Here is a 5,218-nt window from a genome sequence, read left to right as displayed (position 1 = left end):
GAGGGGCGGAGAGATCAAGGCAGGGCAAACCTCGTGAGGTTCCAATGAAGTGAGCCATGACGATCAAGACCAGGCGGGCGCCAGCGCGCACAGTGTCCTTGTTTCCTCTTTGGTGCTAAGGAGGGAAGCGCAGGCGAGGAGTACTGAGGTGTCAAGCAAAGGTTTCCATATCGATGCAATGAGACCAAGACCAGCAGGACGGCAAGACGGAGGTCACCATGGAGCCCAAGGCGGCGTCACCACCAGAGCCTTTGACAGGTGAAGACTGTTTTTGTCAGGATAACTTGTACTAGCTATCCCCTTTCAAATTGGCCGTTGTTGGCTCCCTTCCCGCTCAATATTTGGGGAGAGGACCAGGAACTCTATAAATAGGATTAGCCACCATAGTAGACACGACGATGACGACAACGACGAGGACGAACAGAGCCTCAGCCATCTCATCTTGGACTAGATCCAACCCATCCACACACCCACCAAGCATAAGAACACCTCACCTTAGGAGCCTATTCTTCCCCTTGTACTATTCATCCTCAGCCCAAGAGGCAATCCACCACACCACACTGGAGTAGGGTATTACACCACAACGGTGGCCCGAACCAGTATAAATCTTGTGTCCCTTGTGTTGCGAGTTCGTCGACCTTGCCTTTGAGATCGTGGCGAGGTTGAGGGCGTGAGTTGGTAGGGGGAGATCTTCGTGCGTACCCCAGTGTTCGAACCTTGAGTGTTTTGCCGGAACCCGAGATCCGAAATTTGGTGTGCCAGGTAGGGGTGCGCCGAAGCTTTCCTTCCGTCGCTTCGTCACCTCCATGGAGGATGCTTGTCGAGCTCGCGCTGAGCACTGGGTCGCCCTCGCCGCCTACGTCATTCATACAGCTCCCGTCGGCGGGCCACCCCATCGTTCTCCGTCGCCTGCTGCCAACACCGTCATTGGCCCGGCGGGGAATGAGCAGCAAGCCTCCTCGTGGCACCCCTCGGTGCGGCGGGACGGCCGCACCGCCACTCCATCGCTGACCCCGGCCGGCTCATTGTCTCACGTCCGCCGCGCTCCCACGGCCGCGCAGGCCGCGCTGTGCATGGCGTGCGAGCTCCTGCGCTACCGCCCCATCGACGAACTATACGAGGACTGGCTCGACCGCATCGCCGAGCTTGTCAGCGCCGTAGGGGGCTCCCCTGTGTCGTCCCTCTCGTTGCCTCGCCCTCCGCCAGCTGCGGGCGACGCGGCTCATGGAGCGCCTCCACCACCTCTGCCCCAAGACGATGCCTTGGCGCCAAGGCGTGCGCCCCCCGGTGTGATCCACCGCGTTGGGCACCTGTACGCGAACAAGGAAGCTGCCAAGAAGTCCCTCGTCTGCAAGAAAACGCTCCTGCGCTCCCAGCGCCGCTACGACAAGACCGTGCGCCGCCTGTGATGGCGGTGCGAGGGCGTCAAGGCCAGGCTCCACATCAGCAAAGGGTCCCGGTGGCCACCGCGGGCTACCGCGCTTTCACCTCCGAGCTGTGTAGCGTCGCCTGGCTAGGCAAGTTCAAGCCAGACCTACCTCCGCGCTACGACAACAGCCCCGACCACGCGGAGTTCCTGCAACTCTATGAGCTGAGCATCGAGGCGGCCAATGGTGACGAGAAATTCATGGCAAACTAGTTCCCATTGGCTCTCAAGGATGGTGCATGCTCGTGGATCCTGAACCTACCTCCAGGCTCCATCTCTTCCTGGAACGAAATGCGCGACCGCCTCTCGCCAACTTCCAGGGCACTCGCGACCGCCCTCCGGCCACGGGTGACCTACGCCGCGTCAAGCAACAACCAGGGGAAACCCTCTAGAAGTACATCCAGCACTTCAACAATGTCCGCCTCAAGATCCCCATGGTGATGGAAGAGGCCATCATCTCTGTGTTCTCTGATGGTGTCCGCGACGTCAAGATGAAGGAGGAGCTCGCCATCCACGAGGAGCTGTGCACATCCCTGGAGCTGTTCAACCTGGCGTCCAAGTGCGCAAGGGCTGAGGAAGGGCGCCTTTCCCTTCTCGAGCCCCCAACTGCCGACCTGGAGGAGAAGAAAGCCAAGGCCAAGGACGTGAAGCACAAGGGAGCGGCCGTACTCACGGCAGAGCCAGACACGAAGCGCGGCAGGGACCAGCTTGAGTCACCCAAGAGCAGCCGACCATTCTGCGCCTTCCACAACATGCACAACCACAACACCAACGATTGTCAAGAGCTCAGGGCCATTCGTGACGGATGCTTTGGTCGACGCCCCGAGCGCAACGACCGAGGCTACGACCGAGGAGGAGGAAGTGGCGGAGGACGCTGGGACGACCGGGGCCCACGCTAGGAGTGGCGTGACCGGCCTCGTGTGGACCGCTGGCAGGATCAGCCTCGCGAAGGTGCCTGGAGGGATCAGCCCCACAAGGACCGTCCTCAGGGCAATGCTGGGCTTCCTCCAGTGCCACCACCACCGAGAAGGAACGACGACCACCACCAAGACGTGGGGGCTGGGGGCTTCCAGGAGCCACATGCTATCGCCTGCATCTTGGGTGGAGCTCAAGCCCCAGTCCCACAGTGTATCTTCAAGCAGTTCGCTCGCGAGGTGAATGCAGTCCTTCCCAAGGTCGAGGCTACATGCCCGCTCAGGTGGTCCAAGTGCGCTATTACCTTCAGCTCGGCAGACCAGCTCAAGTGTGCGGCCACCGCTGGCGCTCTCCCGATGCTCTGTTCACCCGTCATCAGCAACGTGCAAGTCACCAAGACTCTCATCGATGGCGGCGCAGGGCTTAACGTCCTTTCCATCGAGATGTTCGACAGCCTTCAAGTGCCCTATGATCAGCTTCATCCTACCAAGCCTTTCTCAGGAGTAACCGACGGCTCCACCACCCCGATAGGTCAGGTCCGCCTCCCAGTCACCTTCGGACAGCGTGACAACTACCGCACCGAGCTCATCGACTTCGACGTCGCCCATATCCATTTGCCGTACATTGCCATCCTCGGGTATCTAGCCCTGGCTAAGTTCATGGCGGTGACCCACCATGGCTACAATGTCCTCAAGATGCCAGGAAGCGACGGAATCATCACAGTCCCCTACGAAGAAAGAGACGCGGTGTGCTCCCTCGAGCGTGCCTTTCAAGCTGCAGCAAGGGCGAGTACCCTCCTGAGGCCATCCCCAAGAAGAAGCAGCCACTCCATACTGGGCCTGAGGAGAACGGCGCCGCAAGTGGCGCCATGTCAGGATCAGCGCCCGCACCTGGGGCGCCTCCCTCTGTCGCATAGGAAGGCGCGCCTGGCGCCCTCCTCAGGCAGGGCTCGGGGGATCTCTTTTAGAGGGCCTCAGACCTTGCCAACATTACGAGGGAGACGCTTGGGCACCATTTGGAGGCATGCTTTGTGGCACGTTTCCCTCTGGAGGACACAGGGCGAGGAGCGCCCAGTGCTCAGGAGTTCATTACCAAGACCACTCGGGAACTTCAGGAAGCAAGAGCGATTAGCGGCGACAGCCACCCACTTGGCATTGCTCCCCACCCAGGCGTGGGTGGTGAGCTGCGCGTCTGCATCGACATCCCAGGGCTCAACAGGGCCGCGTCTCAGGATCTCTTCTGGCCTTCACAAGTGGGACAATGCGAGAGCCCATCGCACAACTACGTTCGCATGCCATTCAGCCTGCCAAGCGTGGCTGTTGCCTTCCAGCACAACCTGTGGAGCGTCATGGCGGGTCAGGAGGATAGGCATCACACAGTCCTGGCAGAGATGGAGACGGTCCCCGGAGGCCGCCTGGACCCCCAGAGCCTCCCGTGGCTCAGAGCCCTGGTGGCTCGGGAGGAGCAACCCCTTCGCCGCGTACCTGCAGCTGCCCCAACATTCCTTCATCAATAGAATCAGGTGACATTTTCCTAGTTTATTTAGCTGGGAGCGCCCTCAGGGCTGCATCATTCCCAGGCTGTGTGGGTCTGTCCCTGTGGCATGTATCCCTTCTTGTTTATGTCTTTATCTTACCTTGCTGGGGGCGCCCCTCGGGCTACATCATCCCCAAGCCGCTCGGGCCTGACCCAGTGGCACGTATCTCCCCTGCGTTTACTTGAGCCAGTTTGCTTTCCATGCATAATCTATCTAGGGTTATCACCTGCTTGATTGTCACCTACCACAGGAGCCGCGCGCTGACCGTCTTTCTTCTGGACCCTTCACATTAGAATGTTAGGCACGGCGTCTCTGCTCGGGCCCGTCCCTGCAGCGTCGGTAAGTCTAACGGCTGAGCTCTGTCGAGCGGGCCGGTCCTGTTCAGGTCACCTCCTGGGGCCGTTGGTGCTTGGCCTTCTCACGCGATAACCACAGGAGATTCTTCCGGCGCAGGTTGTCTAACCACCTCGCAGGACCACCACAGCGAACAAGAATCAAGACCAGGCGCAACCCGCCTTGAGGTAGGGCCTTGCGAGTCCCGCGCTGGCTGACGAGTGCCCAGACACACCTCGTCTAGCCCTGCCATGCAAGCCATGTGTCAGGGCGGGGCTGCACACGCCCCGGGGGCTCTCCGCAGTAGGGAGTCCCCTCCCACGTACTAGTGGAAGCACCATGCTCCGCGCTGGCAGTCGATACTGCCGAGGAGCGGCTATGCCCGTGCAAGTGTGGAAGTGCCATGGTCCGTCCTGGTGATAAACAACTGAGGACGGCCTCACGGCCGTATCAACCTCAGGGATCCTCCGGGCTCGGTGTCTGGCCTCATTGAAACACCTCCCCTCAGGAGAGCCACGCGAGGGGGCTGGGCACGAGGGTCGCGCTCGGGTCACGCCCAAGCGTATGCCGCCCTACCAGGTCCCACGGACCTGGTCGTCACGCGCCCTCCCAAGCGGAGCCAAGGTATGAAGGTCGTTTGAACGTCAGGGGGGACTCCTGAGAATCGTGACTCAGGAGCGTAACTAACCATGTAGCCCCTCACTCCTTGGCCTATCCTGGTGATCTGGTCGGACCAATGGCAGCTTAGGTATGCGCGGGGTCGAGCCCTGCCGACGTAGAACACTAGACCTACCATTGCATCTCCTTTCCACAAGATGTTTGCGCGTCAAGGGGGACTCCTGAGCATCGCGACTCAGGAGCCTTACTGACCATGTAGCCCCTCACTCCTTGGTCTGTCCTAGTGATCCGCTCGGCCCAACGACGGCTGAGGTATGCGCGGGGTCGGGCTCTGCCAACGTAGAACGTAAAGCAAATGGGAAGGAAATCACAAAATCTCAAAGCAAATA

The 5,218-nt window shown here is 60.3% G+C and overlaps 1 pseudogene; it reads left to right on the top strand.

The window, feature by feature from the left end:
- The first annotated feature begins 1,917 nt into the window (after positions 1-1,917).
- On the top strand, positions 1,918-3,857 carry LOC147984708 (uncharacterized; annotated as a pseudogene).
- Positions 3,858-5,218: the final 1,361 nt, after the last annotated feature.

The sequence above is a fragment of the Triticum urartu genome, chromosome 2A, assembly GCF_056163025.1.
Source record: "Triticum urartu cultivar PI428250 chromosome 2A, HENAU_Tu73, whole genome shotgun sequence".
In the NCBI taxonomy this organism is placed as follows: Eukaryota; Viridiplantae; Streptophyta; class Magnoliopsida; order Poales; family Poaceae; genus Triticum; species Triticum urartu.
The sequence above is the reverse complement of the archived record's forward strand: the minus strand, read 5'-3'. Positions and strand labels throughout refer to the sequence as shown.